We start from the raw sequence: 20,650 nt of genomic DNA, 5'->3' as shown, positions 1-20,650 counted from the left end.
CAAATTTGTTCCAACAGTCAGCCTTCCAGATGACTCCAAACCTAGTTGTTGGCCTTGTTTATGTCGTCCTCCTTTCTCTGGCGTGGTTTTTCCGTCATTTGTTCTACCTTACTTGGTGATAAGTTCATCCTCCCACCTTTCATGGAGACTCCTTCTCCTACTTAAGCTCTCACCATTGCTATGGGCTGCTAGTTTGGAATTCTTAGTCTTTGGAGTGTTGCTGTTAGTACTTGTGAGCTTGTTAGATAGCTGGTGTGAGTGTGACAAGTGTGGGATTGTTTGGGAGCTTGAGGAAGGTTGTGAAGTGCCTTTGACCTTGTGTAAAACTTGTGAGTGAGAGAGATTTGTGTATTGGGAGATCCATCTTCATAGAGTGAATGCTTGAAGAACATGTTGGCTAGATCCCTCTGAGAAGGCTTGTAACGTCAAGACCTTGGTTGTAAGCTTACTCTATTTCATAATTAATGCAATCAATTATGTTTTACTATATCTTGTGTGTAATGTACTAGATAGCTCATGATTTCTTCAACTTATGAGTAAATAGATCATTGTTGTTCCGGTTACGTGCTTTGTTGTATTTCCTTTGCATTGTTTCAGGCTGATTACACATTAGGAGAAGGAGGCAGAAGCTGGAGCAGCGCAACAGAACTCCATCAACCACCGGTTGAGGTAGGCCTCCAACTTGAACTATTTAAGGAAAATTATTGTTGATTTTTCCTTGTTTGTGACTAGACCCACTCTAGGGCTAGAGGGGTTGCCTCTGCCCGTAGAGGGAACACTTTCCTGCATCACAAATTGGCAACCATACTAGGGAGTTGGCCTTTGTTCTTTTCTTGTTTACTCTTGCCTTGAGTTTTTGTTTTGGTATCTTTTCGAGATTTTGGGGATTAGTGACCTGTTTTCTAAGTTTCCTGGCCTGATATGGGAAATGTATTTATTTGCTTAAAGATTGATTGTTTTTGGTTTGGGAGTTTTTGGCTCGCCTCTGGCTATTTTGAACATCATCCTGTTTTTTAATTTAACAGTCGAGCTGTCATCGCGTCACCCTTTTTGTAATATCCTGTCCATCGCGTTATTACACCTAACAGTTGCGACAGTTCTGTAAATCGGACCATCACGGAAAAGGCATGTACTTTTGCGCTGACGTTGCTTTGTTGATGCGTATTTTTCTTTATCAGCTCTTTATTGCTAGTGTATTGCTCGCACTGATTGCTGTAGAATTGAATTTTTCAATTCTGCCTCCTGAATTCGTCAGTCTTGCTAGCCCCTTGCTGTTCTCACTTGTTTGATGACTTGTTTTTCACTGTTTAAAGATTGAGGCACTCTATTGTAAGCTTTGTCAAATGAATCTTGTTTTTCTTGCTTCATGACCTAGTTTCATTGTTTCAAGTCCTTTGGATTAGTTTTGCTTGGTTGCTTGTTTGCAAGGTTTCATTTGCTGCTTGTTGTTGGTTTGATTGAGTCTTCCCCTTTGCTTACTTTTGGTTGATTGTTTAGTGATTGTTATTGGACCAATCTTGGCATTGTTTCAATTTCTCTTCACTACCCGGACATAGATTACAAATTGTTTGGATCAATCATTCTTCCACATTTGTTTGTTTCTTATTGGTTTCTTTTAACTTAAAGGCATCAAAACCAAAAAGATTGCATTTCATTTAGCATGTGAAAGTGAAAGTAAATTTGCATTTCAAGTTACATATTGAGAAGTGAATGATTAGATCTCTCATTAGTAGTATCTGTGCACTTTAGGGATTGATGTCTGCTTGGATTGAGTGACTGTTTTGTTGCCTTGGTTTTCTTGGTTTGGGAATGATCTCTCTACCCTCCCATAGGTAGGTGTTCATCGAAGAAAAAGGATATTTCATTCATTCTAGTTGCATCCTAGGCTTTGTTATATACATACGGTAAGGCCTGAAAACTGAAACATAATCCAAGATCAACTTTAAAATTAACTGAATACATCTAACAATGCATTGGAACATAACACACACATTTAGAGGTCTAGGCTAGAGACGTGCTCCGGTGTCATTAAACCTAGTCACTTTTGTTTCCACTCAAGGTTGGGTGATTCCTCCTTTTGTGACTCAATAGTGGTCTAGTATGAAATTGTGCTCCCACGTACCGTCGAGTATATGGGGAGAGCCCACTAGGTTATCATCCTTTATCCATAGGAAGTCGTGTCTGTTGCCTTACAAGTCGTAACGCACCAAACATAGCATTCGGGAAGATTGACTACCGTACAGAAAGTCCTTGGTTTTCATATGACTGCCAAGGTGTATATGCAGTTTTACGGATTTGTCTGGTAAACCTTTTGCCTAGTTCTCCAAAGTAGTCACTTTCGTTCCTTTTCAGACTCCCTAAAAGAAGAGGTCCATCTGAGCACTTGTCACTTCAAGATCATTAAATATTCAAAGGCGACTAGAGTCATATTTTGTCTTTTTCTCGACTCTTTAAAGATGAAAAGGTCAAGTTTTGTTCCTGTGTCTTAAAATTTATTCGGCCACGATTCACATCTACCTGGTTTAATCTTATTTACGTTAGCTTGAGTAGGGTTCTTTCTCATTCTCGATGGCATCATTCCCCGAGTCTACCGGCCAAGGTTTTCCCTCAGATGGAAATCCTGGTCCATTTCCTTCTTTTGGAAATGCTGGTGCTCCATATATGGCGACATTGTCGTTGCATGGGATAACCATCGGTTTGCCCGTATGGTTGTTTTCAACCTCGGTGGTCCCAAGTGTCATGACTCCTGTTCCACCGTCTCCTTCATCTGAACCAAGACATGTTGTTTCCAAGGTTGAGCCTACGCCTTCTTCCCTTGTTTCCTCCTCCTCCTCTCCTCCTTCACCTGGTGAAAGTTTCGCATTAAGTAACCAGGAGCCTAAGAAGAAGAATAAGAAGACGAAGAAGACTAAGAATTCTGATAAATCCAAGGCCACCTCTGCAGTTACCGCTCCGAGTCCATCCCAGGTTGAACCACCTTCTGCTACTCTGCGAAAGGTTAAGTTTCCTTGTAAATTATGCAAGGGTGACCATCTTCTTCATGATTGTCCTGGCATTCCTAGGATCCTAGAAGTATGGTCTCATGATCCGGTTCGTCCCTCATCGTCCTCTGAAGCTCAAGGCGATGCTATCTTAGCAACTGACGACGGTAAGAAGGAAGGGAAGATTCGATTCCCCTGTCAACTGTGTGAAGGCAATCATCCCCTTCACCTTTGTCCGCTCATGGATAAAGCTTCCGCCGTTTTGGACATTCTTACAACTTCTTCACCCCGACTCCACGTTGGTTATCAGCGGCTCTCTCCAGAACCTCTCCCTGTCGAGAAAGAGATTGACTTAGATTCTTCTCTTGTCCGTCCTCCTTCTTTCAAGCCTGGCTGTGCCCATCTTGTTCCAGACCAGCCATTGGTTGGAAAGAGTGTCAACTTGGGTTCACCACCTGTTGATCGCTCTATCTTGGAAGAGCGTCATGCTCATGTTATTCTTGTCTCATCAGATTATCCTGAGTCTGAAACTGACTCTCCTATCCCAGCTTGTCCCAAGAGTCCTTCTTCGATTCCTGGGGGGCAAGGGGGCAATCATACGATTGCCCCACCAAGTCCTTTGGCTGTCACCTTTGACTGGAGTCATTTGAATTCTTTCTGCCTTCCATCCTATGTGCCTTTCAAGATTATAGTACACGCCTATGATAAGGCCGTATCCAGCACTGTCCTGGATGAGGGTGCTTCTGCCAGTCTTATCCCTTCCACTACTTGGCAAGCTTTGAGTTCCCCACAGCTTGTGCCGGTCACACAGAATCTGTTGCCATTCGACGAAGGACCTTGTCAACCTTTGGGTATCCTCCCAAAGTTTCCTATTACTTTGGGGGGAAAAACCGTCTATATAGACGTCATGGTTGTCCAAGGTGCCAATTTCAGTCTTCTCCTTGGCCGTGACAACATTTATGCCATGGGGGCCCTCGTTTCTTCCCTTTTCCGCATGGTTTGTTTTCCACACAAAGGAAGAATAGTGACTATAGATCAATTATTGTTCTTTAGTCCCCCGGTGCCTCCTGCGCAATAGTCATCCCCTCTCGGTTCCTGCTCACAAGCGGTGCCTTCCTTGCCACAGGTTAATTATGTGGCTACCCATTCCATCTCCACCTCCACTGATCACCATGCAGCTGGTCTAGTCCACAATGTACTGGGGGCATTGGAACCCGATCTATCATTGGTGCATCATGACATGTATTCCTCCCAGAGTGCATTTCCTCCATCCCGCGAAGACCTCTTGGGAGCCATGTTCTCATGTGGCCCATGAATAGGAGTTACGAGCATAGTTCGTTCCTGTCTCAACCTTGTTAAAAAATGAAATAAGGTGCCCGAGCATAGTTCCTGATCTTGTGTCAAGCTCGTTTAAACAATGAAACAAGGGTTCCGAGCATAGTTCCTGATCTTGTGTCAAGATCGCTTCAAAAATGAAACAAGGGTTATGAGGATGGTTCTGTTACTGTGTCAACCTCATTAAAAAATGAAACAATCTCCCTTTCCAAATCGAGTCTTTGCTTAAGATTTCGTAAAATCCAAGTCGAGTCTTTCTCAAATCTCGCAAATGAACCTTCATTCCATCCACTTCGTTGAATGCAATGAAGCTTGGGGGGCATGCACCTCGATTTGCGTCGTCATGCTGGGGGCATGTGAATTTATAGCAAGCATAGTTTTTCATTTCAAGCTTGTGAAAACATGAAACCGAATCCAAGCAGAGTTCTCCACGGTTCAAGCTTGTGTAAAAATGAACCCGCACCTCATCTACACCCCGTAATTGCTGTGTGGGTGTGTTTTCATGTTTTTGGCCTAGTGTGAAGGCGTGATTGTCGTTTATTGTGTCTTTTGTTTCTTGTGCAGATGCCTGTTGCACCTTACGTTGGTTTCTGTCAAAGACCATCGCATTTTAAGGTTGTATTTACGTGTTAAATTGTTAGAGACGAATTTTGATTTCATTACATATCTGCATATTCCACAATGATTAAACATATTAACTGATGCATTAGCCAATCATGTATTAGACAGACATTTGCGTAACATGTAATCAAAACATCATACAAGAAAGCATATAAAGCACAATAATAGACCATAGGAATATATATATATATATATATATATATATATATATATATATATCGTGTGGCGCACCGAGGCACTCAAAAATAAGTGTACATGTTCAAATAGAGTATGTGTTCTCCGTACATCTAAGACACATGTCTCTCAAAAATCACCAGCAGGAAATACAAACCTAGGTGTCTACTACGGTGGGTTGTGCTCCCTATAATACACCGCTGCTCGTGCCACCCGCCTCAACAAGCGGTGCATCCTGGGTTCCACCCCTACTATGTGGATCTGGGACGCTCTAGGGACCTCCTTGATCCCCATATAATCTGGAATCCCTGCTACTAGGCCCTCAATGTTCTAGATCACTGTCTCTATTGTATCATCTTCTGGAGGAGCCAGGGCTAGTGCTGCAATGCCCTGCGTGTCCCTCCGCGCCTCTGGAGCTAGTCCGAGGGTTCTCACCAGTCCTACATCTGCATACCATATCGTTCGTCATTAGGACATGTACATGAAAAAATAAAAAAACATTATAAAAATAAAAATAAAAAAATGTGATCAAGTGTCTTACCACCGTCATCCCACTGCTCTCCAACAGGTAGCTGCATGTCACGATATCCACGGAAGTCCATGCCAACATATGGCCAATCCTCCACGAAGATCGTCTGTTGCTCCAGCCACTCTCGGAAAAATGTCCCCCATGCCATTAGTCATCCACCACCTCCTTGTGGCATGATGTGAGCCCATTGCGTGGCCCTCATCTCACGTGGCCTGGGTAAGTCCAAATCCATGTCTTGCAACTATAGTGCTGGCACCCGCTCCAGCATGAGCGGGACTAGGATGGATCCATAACCAAACTGCTTCGTCTCTCCTCGATGGCAGTTGGTAAGTTGTCTCTTCATGTTTGCCGTCACCGTCTCTATCCAGTTAAACATGGTGGGATTGAGACACTCGAGAGCCACCAGAGCTGAGTCTTTGAAGCCTCATGTTGGGATAAAAAGCCCGTTGCCCGTGTCACCATGAAAAGCATAGCATGAAAGACTACATCGTCCACTGTTGGGATTGCCACCTTCCCACTCCTTGACTTGTGTGCGCATGGGCACACTTGAGCCATTAGCATATCTAAGGAATCACCCCTGGGTCGCTGCCTTGCCAGAATGGGCCTCTCACCTCGACGAGACAGTCCAGTAAAAAAATATATGTCTGTGGAGTCAAACTTGATATCCTGGCCTCGGATGATGAATTTCCCATCTGTGGGATTCCAGGCCCTGATCAGTAGTTCTAGCAAGTCAGGTTGTGACCGCAGGTGTGGAGTTAGGAAGAATTTGAGCAATCCGCATGCCCGTAGCACGTTTTGGCACCCCGCATTGGTGAAAGCTTCTATATCGTTGTTATCATGCACACGTTCTCGCCAGACGAATGCCATTATACCCTGCAGGATGAGGAAATTTGAATTAGTACTTCGTTTGAAAATTTTGATGCGTAATTTGAAAAAAATATGAGTTTGCATTGTCATCATGTCTATTTTAAAAACAGACGCGATGGCGTGAGGTTATTAGTTCATGTTTTCTGTGGTCATCGTGGAAGTACATCACTTTTCTGCGATGATCGGAGGGCGCCTAGTGTAAAAAAAAATTGGCCATCACGGACCCGATAGGGTAAACCCACGATGACCGAGCGGCAAAACCCGGTTTTAAAATCCACCTAAGCTAGCACTTGGAACATTCAAAACACATGAAAAAAGCATCACAATGAAGCGCAGGGCAATGTGTGTCTACAGGGCAATGCGTGTCTACCTGGAATTCAGTGCTCCAATTTTCTCCACTGTAAACTGAACAGTGCTATGGTAAAAATGAATGGGTTAATTCCTTTTTATAGTGATTTTTGCAAATTAAAAGTTTACATTTTATAAATGTGGGTTTTTTCTCATAGTTTTACCATATGCAGAGTCAAAATATGTTTTCTAACTCTGTTTATTGTCCATTTTATATCGAATGGAGATATGTGTGACGTGTTTTTGTGCAGAGCTTCAGGTGGTGGAATCATGACAGTTTCATATACGCTTGATCCCGGAAAGTTGTCTTTAAGCTCTTTTCCGACTTGAAACATGAAAATATGGCCGAGTTTTCCTCTTGAATCGTTAAAAGAAACGAGAGGCGGTCGCCTTTAAGCTCTTTTTTTCAACCGTTTACACACAAAAAAGATTACCAGGCTTTTGTCGTTTCAGGTTCGTTATTGGTTGCGAAATGACGCGCTTCTAACCACTTTTTTACTTTTTCGGGTCGAAGATACTACTTACGAAAATCACTCCTCGATCGTAATGGTCGGCCGATTCTTTAGAGTATTGTTTTATACTTTTTCGGGCTCAAGAGACACAACTTTACGAAAAAGGACCCCCCTGGAGTTTTCTTTTTCCGTGTCTTTTTCAAACTCTCTAAACATGAAAAAGACTCCGAGTTTTACCTATGTGAGACTCCTTAAAACCTGACAACATTAGACTCATCACCATGATGAGACTCGAGCTTCTCCTTCCTAGAGCTCATTAAACTATTACTAGGGTGGACTCAACAATAGGTTTATCATTGATCATCTATGGCAGCTAGTCACTCTTGAACATCGACACTTTTGTTTCTTGTTGGGTTGGGACATCTGTACATCGTCATTTGGCCTTCCGCAAGTTTGGGTTATCATTCTAGCCTCATTCCATTCGATTCATGCCATATCCATCGAGCCTCTGATCCTTTGGTACCTGAATGCTGCCACACCCCCCTCCGGAGTCGTGTCGCCGACGTGTTCAAGAGTATAATCCTTCTATAGTTTACACCCTCTCCTTCTCGTCTGATACTCTGTTTCGCCATATTCCTCTTGTTCCTTATCTCGTGTCATTGATGGGGGAAACATTATGGACCTCCTGTGATGGGTCGTCTCCTGTGGACATCAGCTCATTATCCAGGAGATTGATCTAGAGATCCCATTTGGTACCTTAGAGCTTGCATGCCTCAATGGAAATGTCTTCACACCTGACGGTCGATTTTCATCATTCGTCATCGATTGGGTGATTCCATGAGTGTTCAATTTCAGCTCCTTTTTCACACTTTGTGGATTGTGCTGGACAGTACATTGAGATCCATTAACATTATTGGTGGTCTCTCTTGCGCTTGTTAATGGTTTTCATCATTGACCGGTAATCAAGCGATGTTCTATCATGCTCGACCTCAACACATCTATTCGAATGTTAGGATTTGTACTATGATCGGATGGGTTCAAGACCCCGAACTCAGATTACACATGTTCGGGCTGCGTGGATTGGTTTCATGATTACATGACTCATTGATGGATGGTTGCGACCATACCGGAGTCTTCATGGATGGCTGTGACCATACCTTTATCATCCTCATGGTCTCATTAGCTGGATCGTTGCGTCCATACCACAGACCTATTTCGTATGTCTTTTGTATGGCTGTACCCATGCCTAGACTACATGTAATTCATTATTAGAGATATCAGTTGTACTTGCGTGCAGGTTCTTCTGGATGGTGTTCCAGCTCAATCAGTTTCGTAAAGCATTTCACCCGTCCCTCTCTCTCGAGCTTCATACTTTAGGGGGCATATGTTACACAGTAATTTGTCACTGTCTTCACTCTAGTCTTCCTACTATGTCATGTGTCCAAGTTGTACATGCAAATGCTCTCTGATGTTGCCAAATGACCCACTTTTCCAAAATTTTCTGCATCATCGCGTCTATTGGCCAAATAAACACGCTAATGAGCGCTCCAAAACAGTCCACAAGCGCTACCATCACAAAAGTACACGTGATTCCCGCGATGGTCGAATTTCATTTGCCAGCGTAACTGTCTCTTGTAGTTTCCCGTGATGACATGACTAGCTACATTATTCAATAGTGATGTCAGCACGAAAGATCAGTTATGTACCCACGATGATCTAGATTGGGCGAATTTGTTCCAACAATCGACCTTCTAGATGACTCCAGACCTGGTTGTTGGCCTTGTTTATGTCGCCCTCCTTTCTCTGGCGTGGCTATTCCGTCATTTGTGCTACCTTCCTTGGAGATAAGCTCATCCTCCCACCTTTCATGGAGACTCCTTCTCCTATTTAAGCTCTCACCATTGCTATGGGCTGCTAGTTTGGAATTCTTAGTCTTTGGAGTGTTGTTGTTAGTACTTGTGAGCTTGTTAGATAGCTGGTGTGAGTGTGACAAGTGTGGGATTGTTTGGGAGCTTGAGGAAGGTTGTGAAGTGCCTTTGACCTTGTGTAAAACTTGTGAGTGAGAGAGACTTGTGTATTGGGAGATCCATCTTCATATAGTGAATGCTTGAAGAACATGCTGGCTGGATCCCTCTGAGAAGGCTTGTAAGGTCAAGACCTTGGTTGTAAGCTTACTCTATTTCATAATTAATGCAATCAATGATGTTTTCCTATATCTTGTGTGTAATGTACTAGATAGCTCATGATTTATTTACCCTATGAGTAAATAGATCATTGTTGTTCTGGTTACGTGCTTTGTCGTATTTCCTTTGCATTGTTTCAGGCTGATTACTCACTAGGAGAAGGAGACGGAAGCTGGAGCAGTGCAACAGAACTTCGTCGACCACCAGTTCAGGTAGGCCTCCAACTTGAACTATTTAAGGAAAATTGTTGTTGATTTGTCCTTGTTTGTGACTAGACCCACTCTAGGGCTAGAGGGGTTGCCTCTGTCCGCAGAGGGAACACTTTCCTGCATCACAGTCCCGCTCACCCTTGCAGCTGCTTGGAGTGCTAATACTGTCTTGCTACCATATATTCATTATGCAGGGGCAAGATCCCATGTATACAACTTCAATAGACTTCCATTGACACTACCTGGGAACAATTCACCATTTAACTTCATGAGTTGGACTGTGCCACCATCCGTGATTTCCTTGACTACATAGGGTCCCAACCAGTGCATTTGAAATTTACTCAGAAAATTTGTGAACTTTATATCATATAGCAGCACAAGATCATTCACCTTGAAGGTGTGAAACTTAATATATGTATCATGCCAGGCCTTCTCACATTCCTTTTTCACTTGCTGATGAAATCCTGCAAGAAACCATTCTTCTTCCAACTACATCAACTGCGCGATCCATTCCTCTAAGGTCTCACGATCCATCATCTCTTTCAAAACTGCAATTCACAGGGTTGGTAAAACATATTCCATGGGTATCATCGCCTTGATCCCATAGATCAACCTAAATAGAGTTTTTCCTGGCAACTTCTTGCACATTGTCCTATATGCCCATAGAACTGTTGGTATGCACACATCCCAATCTTTCCTCTTCACGTTACCAACCTTTGTTAATGCATTCTCTAGAATCTTATTGAACGATTCCACTATACCATTGGCTTGGGGGTGATAGGGCATACATTTTTTATGATACACCTAGAATTCATCGAGCATCGTGTTGATTGTTTCATTTAGAAAATGTGTACCCCTATCACTCATAAAGACCTTAAGGCACCCAAACTATGTTAAGACATATTGAAACAGGAACTTCGCAGCTGTAGAAGCAGTACAATCCTTCAATAGCTATGCTTCCACCCATCTGGTCAAGTACTCTATCACAGTAATGAAGTACTGTGTGCCTGTCTTCCTTCCTGGTGGTTGTATCAGACCGACAAAGTCAATTTCCCATTTGTCAAATACTTGTAACAAAACTTGAGGGCTTAAGGGCAATTCATCTCTTTGCGATGGCTTGCCCGTCCTTTGGAAAGCATCACATGCTTTACAAAATGCCTTCTTCCTAAAAAGGAGGGGAAACCTTAAGTGGTAGATACTCTTGTAGGGTGAAAAGAGAGTCTTTATGCACTATCGGCCACCATAAACTTGCGCTCAGATTCTTCTGCATGGTCACTCTACCTACATAGTGTCCTCCCATCACTCCTCCATGTGCTTCGACGAGGATACTAGAGCACTCAAACTCCGAAACATATTGGCAAAATATTTCATATGTTCCCATCTTATATAAATGTCCCGCTATAATAGAAAAATTAGCAGCGCTGACCACCAGTTCCTTCTTTTGTTTAGTAGTTACCCTTCCAGAGCTATTTCGTTAGTCAGAAACTAAATTATATATGTAAAATGATCATTCGCAATGTGCACATAAAATAGCTGCACATCGAGCAATCCTTCCTCAAAATTGGTTGGTTCGTCCCTTGTCTTAGTGTGGCTAAGGTGATCTGGTCCTATGTTCAACTCTGTAGGCTTCACTATTACTTCAAAGTCATACTCTTGGAATAACAACAACCAACGACATATTTTCCTCCCCAACTCAGGCTTTTTGACCAAGTAATTAAGAGTAGAGTGATATATGTACGTTGTGAAGTGTGTGCCCAACAAATAATGCCGAAACTTTTGCAGCATGTAGACCATCACCAACCCTTCCCGCTCTGTAGAGGAATAGTTATTTTCAACTTTTGACAGTTTCCTACTAGCAAATTCTATGCGGTGATCAATATAACCTTCGCGAGGCTGGCTTAATACCATGCCCAGTGCAATACATGAGGCATCTACATGCACATTGAACTCTTTCTTCCAATCTAGAAATAGTAAGATGGGCACAGTCACCATCTTGTCCTTTAACACATCTAGACTCTATTGATACTCCTCATCCCAACAAAAGGTTGCATCCTTCTTTAAGAGATTTTCCATCGGCACAATTATCTAGGCATAAGACTTGATAAACTTCCTATAGTAACCTGTGTGGCCCAAAGTTCCGTGCAACTTCTTAACATTCTTGGGAGCTTCTAAATTCACAATCACTGCTATATTCACAGGGTCCACCATCAATCCCTGCTTGCATACTACATGGCCTAGAAAAATTTCAAAAGGCACACAAAATATACATTTCTTCAAGTTCAGCACAATCTAGTATCTATGACATGTATCCAGTATAAGGCACAGACATGCAACATGGCACTTTACCAATCTGAACACAGTCTAGTCATCAAAATATACCTCCAAGAATTTATGAATAAATTCCTTAAACGTCATGATTACTACCATGGAGAACATTGCGGGTGCATTCTTTAGCTTGAATGGCATTACTATATACTGAAAGAAACCCCACTCTATCGCAACGGATGTCTTATTGTGGTCCCCTAGCATGACCTTAATCTTATGGTATCCTGAGAACCCATCAGTGAATGAATAAGCCTCCTATCCTCCAACATTCTCTAACACTTCATCTGTAAATGGTGTCTGAAATGGATCATGCACACATGTATCATTAATCTTCTTTAGATCTATGCATATCCTAATTTCATCGTGCTTCTTCTTTTCCTGAACCACCATGGGGCTCACCTAATCATATTCTTCAACTAGTTCAATAATTTTGGCCTCTAGCATCTTATCAAGCTCTTTGTGCCCCTTTTCTTTACACTTGGGATTGAGACGATAAGGTCTTTGCTTGACGGGCTTCACATTAGGTTTCAAAGTAATTTTCATAATGCCCAAGTCTCCAACAAGCCTTCAAGTCCGAGAACTTTGTTGGGAATAAATCCTGGTATTCGTGTAGTAGTTCTACCACCTTATCGATTGTATCTTCACACCAATAGTTTCCTATCTTCGCGAACTTAGGATCTGCATCAAATCCAATATTTACTTTCTAGGTTTTCAACAGTTTTGTTACATCATGATTCTCTGTCTGAGGTCCTTCAACCTCGTGTTGACCTTCATTTTGAGAATGTTGATTTTTCTTGGATCATCCTCCTCTTCTTCAACAGTCATATTGTAGCATTCCAGTGCGTGGCACAACTGTGTACTCTAGTCTAGTTGTACCCATTCCACAGGCTCTTCAAGCATTCTAAAAATAGTAGCCTTAATTTCTTGTAGCACCTCATCAATGCATTCAAATCCATACTCAAAGCTGAAAGTTAGTAAGAATATTTCTCGTAGAATATCCCATATAGTTGTTCCATGGCGTAGGTTTTTTCCCAAATACCAATTCATGGGAATAGTGCCTGACGTATAACAAAAAACATGAAGCCACTCTAGTTGAGGTTCTTCACCCAAGCTTTAGTCCACTGCGCCAGATGTTTGCATGGGTTGTCCTTCCCACTATAATTCTCATTCATTCGTGTGTTAGCATATCTAAACCTTAGCTTCATCATCTGTTTGTATTCCTTCCAGTCAACAAAAGTCTCCTTCTACGTACGCCACCATTGAGTAGGTGTAGCATGCAATGCCAATTCAAGGGCCTTGAATTGATGCTCCTCAGGTACCTCCCTTTCAAATTCATCCAAGAATATATTAACATCATTCAAACCGTCATAGTGCGAAAGCTTTCTTACCTCTGTGTATACGCATCGTAGTTATTTGGTCATCATATTGTAGCGTAGCTTAGATACTATATGCAACCAATTCTTCCAGTGCTTGAGTTTTTCATCCAAGTCTGAGGTACATAAACTATCCCTATCTCGCGTAATTCATCCATTGGCCATAGGATTGATCCAATCTTTGTCTTGCACCGTGATTTTATATCTCTAGTCCAGATCGTCATCATAATCCACAAAGTCACAGATAGACTCAATATATTGCGCTCCTTCAATAGGGTCCACTGGCAAAATAACCCTGAGCACTTTCCTCTCAAATGTCATCTTCCACTTTTTCAGGTTAACCACCACAACCATGTCAAAGGCCCAATCAATTACTAGTAGCACAGGATACAGATTGATGTCATCTAATATTTATATTACTTAAAAATCCACCACAACGATTTCTCCTTTATTATCGACTATTACCCCATGAAGGCGCCCCATAGGAATAATCTTATGTTGATTGGCCAGGTGTATTTGTATAGGAGACCATTGTAGCGCAGGTCTCCCCATCCTTTCTGAAGTTTGTTTAGGTAGCACATTTTCATCTGACCCCAGGTACAAGATTACTTGTTCCATTTCATACTCTCCTATTTGCACAATCAGCCTCATCTCGCACCTTGTCCTCTTTTTGTTCTTACCTAGCTTCCTTACAGTGCGATGTTCTGAAGGAAAATTAATCTTACCCGCACAATTGTCTATTAGCTCTTGGACTCCTTCTACTGCCTTATTATCACGTAGAAACTTCATACAGGTCTTTAGAAAAGTAGCTAACAATGAAGGATCCACATCTTGCCCTTCATTGTTCCCAGCAAATTTCTCTTGACTTCTGGATGTAGAAGCTTCAACGAAGTTCTTTTTAGCCTCCATAAAAGTTTATTTAGCCTGGTTGAGGTCAAACCTGACTTCCTTTTCAATGGCCTTATGCACCCATCCATCAGTCTCTGGTTTCTTCTCCTTTTCTTAACTTGTGGCCATACCACTGCACGTGACTATATTAACACTGTGATCTTCTTCGTGTGGTTCTGCCCTCATCATATGGATATTATGTGTAGGTTGTTGGGTCTGCATTTTCTTTTCTTGCATCTTTGCTATCAGGAACGGGAAATCATCTATCACATGATCGAATTGTCTGCAATATTGCTAATATGGATACTTTGGGTTCTGATAGTTGCACGCAAGATATCCAACTTCACCATAATTATGGCAAATAACTTGTTCATGGTCTTTGCCAACCCCTCCCCCTCTTCCTCTTCCACGGCCTCGGCAACCTCCACACATTGCACTTGCACCCTTATCCAAAGGTTGAGTTTCTACTTGTATTAGATAGGTAGAGGTTCTATCCATCATCAATTCGTAACTTTGGAAATGATGCTCATCATGACCTACGGACTTGCAGAAATTGCAAAAAAACTGATGAGGGATCTCTAGAAACTTTTGTAGTAGATGATAATTGTTTGTTGCATGTTGTCCTATAACCTGACAAATAACACACCATGGCACTTCTCCTGTGCTTGACCAAGTAGTATTTTTTGTCTTCATGGGGAAAACCCACCCCGCAATAAGATAGTTCTGATAAACCAAGCAATGGTCCTTATCGTGCCCATCGCCATTGCATTTCAAGCACCAAACATCAGTGCACACCTTAGGCTGAGCTTCCTTTCCCTTCTTCGGGCTCTATAACTCCAGGTGTAGACTTTCTAGTTGCGAGTGAATCTTTTGTACTCCAATGTTTGTATCTTGTATTGGAAAGGTTTCTAACCTCATCGCAATCTCCACAAATTCTTCTTGCATTGCTATCCTCTATTGTGATATGGTAATATTAAGTGGGGCAGCAATGAAGAAGTGTACCAATCATTTTATTGCTCATCTATGATGTTCATATTATCCTGCCAGATTAGACATTTTAGCCTCTGATCGAAATCCCATGAGGATTTATTCATGACTTACTTTATCTCCTTAAACTTTGTAATGGACTGCGCTTAAGATTTAGGCTTCTTAAACTCGCAATTCAATGCTTGCTGAGTATCTACCAACATTGTGATAGGGTGATCTTAACAGTACTTGATATACCAGGTCAATGCTCTATCTTGTAACGATAGTACTTGATATACCAGATCAGACATTTATCCTTTGATCGAAATCCCATGAGGATTTATTCATGACTAACTTTATCTCCGTAAACTCTGTAATGGACTACGCTTGAGATTTAGGCTTCTTAAAATCATAATTCAATGCTTGCTGAGTATCTTCCAACATCGTGATAGGGTGATCTCGATAGTACTTGATATACCAGGTCAACGCTTTATCCTGTAACGCTGTGACCAGATGTCATTTCTTTAGATTATCATCAATGATTTCTTGTGTTATCCACACAACATCTGCAACGAACCAAAATTGTTCAGTGTCATCGACATGTTCATTCTGTTTGTCGTGTTGAAAGGTGGAGGTGGAAGCAGAGGTGGAGGGGAAGGTATATATGTATGCGGTGGAGGTGGAGGTGGAGGCAGAGTGTATGGATGAGGTATCCACAAGATACCTTGACTTACCAATTACAACGCACTTCACGGTGTATTATAAATCATTGCTTCATCCTTACTTGATGAAGATCCCAATAATGGACTATATTCAGAGCTCGATTATTCGTTCCTTCTGAAGGGAATTCCACTTCATGTAGTCCCAAACATCAAGGTAATGGCATAACCCATTTTTCACACATCAACATCTTAATCCAAGTTTTCAAAAATCGTAAGTACTTACATCACAGTCCTTTGAAGAGCCTGTGCTCTGCTTCACTTTAATTGACAACTGTATTAATCACGAACAAAGTCACAAATGCTTCGAGTGTTCTATCAATATAGTGATTGACAACTTGCGTGATGTTGTCTTATGAAGCTTCCAAGTGCCTCACCAGCTCTGGAGTCAACACAATAGGACTCTCAAGTCTCCACATACCCTGACTGTCTACCAATCTAAATAGTGACTCATGTAATTAGCAAGGAAAGAAACAAAAAAAGTTTTCGATGTTGTCTGAGTATAGGTATCTACTCAACCATTTCTCCTTGGATAACCGTGGATTTCTATTCTCCTAAGTTGCAAAAGTGTGTTCCTTGTAATCAAGCTACTTCTCAATTTCTTTCTTGGTAGGGAACCACTTATTCAACATCACACATTCCTCATATTTATCCCGGTCCCAAAAACGGAACCATTTTTTGGCTTAAGGGGGCCTGACTTAGGTTTAGAGTTGTTCATGCCAACCAACAAAACCCTAACCGCTGGCCCTTTCGGAAAAAGCTTTTGTAGCACAGGATGCAGTCTCACCCAAAGCAATATTTGGTGATGCTAGAACAAGGATTCTGCATCAAGAGGCCTATGTGATGGTCTTCCTAAGGTTCTTATAGTTTAGATATGCCTTCGTGTAGACCTATTCCTTTCGACTAGTAGCCACTGCAACTCTACCAAAATGACCTTCATACCTTCATGAAGGTACTTGATTGTACATAACAGGCATAAAGGACATATATTCCATACTTCCACGTAATAAACAATATATTCTGAAGTGTTTATGACCTATATTTTCCTTCGCGCAAATCTACCCCTTCCGAGCAGTTAACTACAACAGATTTATTCAACAACTTCCCGAGCTCCATGAAGGAGGTGGATTATACTAATTATGCATACATATTACAGACATATTTGTTCGGTGCAGAAATAAAACATTACTTCATATAAAACAAATTACAGAGAAACGATACATAAAATTAAACATAAGTAAATAAAAAAGGCACATATGCATAGATTCGGCTCAAAACAATCTTTATTAAGATGTAACATTCAAATACAAACTTCTAATCCCTGTGCATCTAGCTGCAGGGTGATGAGCCCCAAATTTGGTAACATTTTGGGCTCATTTGGCCTAACTACCCTTGTTCAATCCTTAATTTTTCATAACTTATGCATTATTTTTAAGTATGTTTCTGTCATTTGTACAAATAAGGGTAGTCACTATTCCTAGGTGGCTAACACGTGCTCATTTCAAGATTTTTTGACACATTTTGAAGCAAACCTGAGCAGACATGGGCTAGGAGACAGCCAAGCTTGGGTTGAGGATTCATAGGGGGGTTGTCTATGGCATTAAATAGCCTCCCTCGGGATCTTCACCCCCAACTCCGAGCTCCAAAGGCCACCAAAACCGAATCTAGAAGGCAGCCAAGAAGATTTCTTGGAAGGAGATGTTCACTCACAGTTTGGGCAGCCAAGTCCCACAAATTTAGGAGGCCAACTAGGGCCTCGTAGTGTATAAATGTTAAGGCTTCAGCCTTCGAAAAAGACTTTTGGAAAAACTCTTGCATATTCTACACTACGTGCTGCTAGCTCGGTTTTGTTCTTTTGTAGCCATTATTGGCATAACTCTTGACTTATGATTATTTTTTTGATAATGGGAAGCAGTCAGATTTGATATTAGCTCTGAGTTTTTATAGGAGCCATAGCTCTCAGGGTTGGGCCCAACCTGAGAACCTAGGGCCTCCTTATTTGTATTGTTATCTTTCCTTTCAACACTATGATATTTCTTTTATGCATTTGAAACGAAGATTGTTGAGCTAGATTTAGTTGCATTGGTTAAGTACGTCATTGTTGAGGAATAGAATTTCTTCAAATGTGTAAAATAGCTTGATAAGATAAGGATTGATAAAAGCTCCAGAAAAGGGTTGCCTGCACTCTCAGTTTCACCTCTCCCTTATTGGATCAGGGGCTGGAATTGTGGAACCAGTGCTACTCAACAAAAACACTAGTTTGATTGACCATGTAATCGTTGGTGTAATGTTTTTCATTTGTAGAAGTTAGTCATGCGTTCAAACCTTCTTAGATGTTTCTTTGATTAAGTGTTGTACATGGTTCTCTTTGGAAATAAAGCTGTTGTTCATTTGTTTCGTTGACAGTTTGGATAGATTAGCTAAGATTTTGATTGTATGCAGGGTTTGGTTGATTCAGTTAAGTGCACACCATGCAGGGCATATCCATCTTTCTCTCATCCACCTAAGCTTCATCCAGGCCAGCTGCTCCATCTCCTAGTTAGCTTCTTCATCTCACAACTACTCTTCTGTCCACGTAACCCTACCTTCTTGCTCTTCCATTGCCTTAGCCTTCCTTAAGACAAGTTAGCTCTCCACACCCTCTCATCACTTCATCCATCAGTCATTGGGTCATCTCAGACCCCTACCCTACCTCCCTATCCATTCATGCATCCTCTTTCACTCACCCATCTTCCAAAATCCAATGTCAGAACATCCTGTAGAAATTTCTGAACATCCTGTAGAAATCCCTGAAACATCTTGTAGAACCCCTGTAGACTTCCTTTAGAAGCTCACAAGTGAGGTTGCTGGATAGCCAAACTTGGTGAAACTCTCTGGAAGGGTGTTAGGGACTCCTTAGACCCTCTTTGAACCTTCCCAACCATTCCCAAGCATTTCTCCTCCTTGATCCACCCCTGCACAGTAAGAAGCTAGTTAAAAGTACATGTATGATAATTTTGATAACGTAATCAAAAATACAAGAAGATGTGTTCTTTAGATAGAGATAGCATAGGCATGTGCACTTCACCTTTGTAGAAGTAATGGCACCTTTTTCAATAGTTTGCATCCTCTCCTTTGCATCAGTAGGACTAGCTGGTAGAATTAGGGTTTGCTAGGGTTTATGTTACTCTTTGACTTTCAATTTCTTTCTGCAAGTAGATCAGCTTCCTTTGAGTTAGCTTCCATCCATCAGGTACAAAGCTTCTTCTAAGAGCTCATAGAAGTTGGCTTGAACCCCTAGCAGACTTGTGCCAGCTGACCAAGTGACAGCTGCGGCAAGAGCTAGTACTTGTGCATACAGCACCGTCGCTTCCAAGTTTGTTACGAACTACCGGGTTGATAAGAGTAAAGAAGGGAGTCCCAGGAGTTGCAGCATTATTGCTGCAATACTAGAGCCCACCATCTTTTTGGCGCCGTTGCCGGGGAAGCGTCAAAGTATTGGTGATTGTTGCTTTTCTTCTATTTTTCTACACTCGCCTTCTGCTAAATAGTTTATTTCATTTCCATTCTGCAATTTCATTTCCGCAAAAGTAAAATAGATATTTCCTGCTTTCATAGATTAGCAATTTCAATTCTGCAAGCGTAGACTAGCAATTTCAATTCTGCAAGCGTAGACTAGCAATTTCAATTCTGCAAGCGTAGACTAGCATTTCATTCCTGCAATTTCATTTGAGCAACGTAGCTTAGTCCTTTCCTGCTTTCATTTCAATTCTGCATCTTCATTTCAGCAAGATAGCTAGTTGCAGTTCAATCTATTTTAGTTTTGCAGGTACAAGCAGAAAAAGCAAAAAGCAATCAACAACCTTTCCATTTCATGCCTCGTAGGAATAGAGATAAAACCGGAAAATTCTTACCCAACACCCCCACCACTTCACTGAGTCACCCTTCTCTCTTCTTTGGTGACAGTGATCCAGAAGAACCTATAGGCGAGCCTCCTGAGATATACGAAGATCCTATACCAGAAGAAGAGTTAGAAACCACTCCACCTGAAGCCATGGCTGAAGATGGAAGAGAAGATGAGAGAATAGAAGGTGCCTTTCCCATCCGAGAGACCAATGGAGATATGAAAATGAAAAACATAAGCCCCTCCACTTTACCTCACTTCCATGGATTGACTACTGAAGACCCTGATACCTTCTTGTTTGAGTTTTCTATCCTTTGTCAAACCTATGACTATACAGAAGATGAGCAAAAACTGAAACTCTTTCCCTCTACCCTCAAGGATGCAGCATTACGCTGGTTCATGGGATTACCTGGAAACAGTATCACCACTTGGGCTCAGATGCAGCAAGCTTTCAATACCAAATACCGGGACTACTGTAGGTCTAAGGAAGCCAAGGGAGAGATCTTTCGGATGACCATGGGAAATGATGAGTCTTTAGAAGATTATGAGGAAAGATTCCAACTTAGCTATAAACAGGCCAGGTGCACACTTGACCCTGAATCTCTCAAGTTGATCCTACTCCGAGGAGTCCCTGAAGAACTCCTAGATACCCTTCACATGCTAGCTGGAGGAGACATCTACCAAATACCTTACGAGGATATAAAGACTGTGTTTAGAAACCACTCTAGGGCAGCCCGGAAAAGAGGTAGGGGAAACCCCCTTTCAAATAGTGCTACTTTCTCCAAGCATGAGTTTGT

The sequence above is a fragment of the Pinus tabuliformis genome, chromosome 3_1 (assembly GCF_031772625.1).
Source record: "Pinus tabuliformis cultivar Carrire ecotype Pingquan chromosome 3_1, CPIR1, whole genome shotgun sequence".
In the NCBI taxonomy this organism is placed as follows: domain Eukaryota; kingdom Viridiplantae; phylum Streptophyta; class Pinopsida; order Pinales; family Pinaceae; genus Pinus; species Pinus tabuliformis.
Note: the sequence above shows the minus strand (reverse complement) of the source record.